Raw genomic sequence first — 1663 nt, 5'->3', positions numbered from 1 at the left:
GCAGCAGCTCTGCCCGCCTGGCTCCCTGCTGCACCGGCGCTGCTGCTCCAGCGGCGCCAGGAGCCTGGTGTAGACTCGGCAACCCCCCTACGCTGCTGTCCCGGGGGCCTGCGTCGGGGCCCCCGCTGCCCCTTCACCCGCTGCTCCCCACGCCCGGCACGCTGCCTCCCTGGCCACTCACCACTGTCGTTTCAGAGAGAATCCCAGTCCCTGGCACCTGGTTTGCTTGGCCCAAGCTTCCCTTGCTCAGTTGAGCGACCCTCCCCCCAAACCTGCAGACACCCCTCACTCTCCTGGGGCCCAACACAGCCAGGCACGGCCAGGCCTCCTCTCCCCCCACCATTACTCTGGCCACTTGGAACAGGGACTGAGGGCCTCTCCGGCTTCCAGGCCAAGTCTGCCAGGCGTGAGGGCTGGGTGGCCAGCACCCAAGCCTTAGAAGGTGGTCTGGCTCACCGCCCCAGCGCTGGGTGCCATGCTGGGTGGTGGACAGTCGGCCCTGGGTCCCTGGAGCGGCCAGGTCATGGGGAGGCATGAGGAGGGGGCTTTCTCTGCTGCCCCCCGCCCCGCCAAGCCCGGCCGTCTCAGGAGGTGACTCCTCTGCGCCCAGGGATGTTGGCTGTCCTGGCCACAGACTCCCCTCTTCCCAGGGCCTCTCCTGCTTTCTCAGGGGCTGGGGCGCTGCCTGCCCAGGGCTGCCGAGACTTCAGGAGAGCACTGGGAAAGGGGGGGATGGGAGGGGGCACCCATCTCAGCTCTCTCTTGGTCAGTTCAACAGAGCCAGGGAATCAGGTCACGTATCTACAAAATGCACCTTTTAAAGAGTTTCTTGTTCTCTAGCCCCAAGTCATACCCAGCCAGTGCGCCCAGGGCATAAACACATACATAGGAGATCCAGGTATCGGAGCAGAAACGGGGAGGGGCAGGGGTGGGCCCAGGGGCGAATGCAGCCAGCAGAGGCAGGATTCCGGCCCAGGGCCAGGCACCCTCCTGAATGACTTCCGTGGCCTCCACGAGGGATGTGGACGCAGAAGTGGGCGAGAGCGGCAGGTGCTCCAGAGGCCTGGCATGTCCCGTGCTGCCGTCCCAAACTAGCCCTTTAAGCCCCGCCCCCGGCACACCCCAGAAGGCAGCAGGCCCGCCTGCAGCAGTGGGGAAGGGTCCCTACACCTTCAAAATCACCAAGGAGAGCCAAGAGGGCTCGCGGCCCAACCCAGAGCCCAGCAGAATCAGAGCCAACTTCGGTGCAGCCCCACAGGGCTCAGGCAGCCCCGCCTCAAAGATCCCGGGGTACCCTGCCAGGGACTGTCGGTCCCGAGCCGGGCCGGACCCTCCTCTGGTCCTGAGCCGACAGCTCACTGCTGTCCTTCGTTAAGTTCCCCTCCCTCTCGGAGCCCAGGTCCAAGACATCCCGAGAGGTGGAGGTGAATACTGATCTAGAGTGCATTTGCTTCTCCCTAACCCCTACCCCACAGCCCAGCTGCGGGCCCCCGGGCCACTAGGAGGCCGGACTCCCCCTGCTCTCAGAGATCCCAGGTGACCTAGTTGTGTGTGTATGTGTGTGATCGCCAGGCGTCATTATGCTGTCCCCTAGCGAGTGTGTTCTGGCCCTGTCTCCGTCAGCCGGGTGTCCATAACGTGTGACCACTTGCTGTCTCCTCCC

This window comes from Neophocaena asiaeorientalis, unplaced genomic scaffold (genome assembly GCF_003031525.2).
Source record: "Neophocaena asiaeorientalis asiaeorientalis breed wild unplaced genomic scaffold, Neophocaena_asiaeorientalis_V1.1 scaffold150, whole genome shotgun sequence".
Taxonomy (NCBI): Eukaryota; Metazoa; Chordata; class Mammalia; order Artiodactyla; family Phocoenidae; genus Neophocaena; species Neophocaena asiaeorientalis.
The sequence above is the reverse complement of the archived record's forward strand: the minus strand, read 5'-3'. Positions refer to the sequence as shown.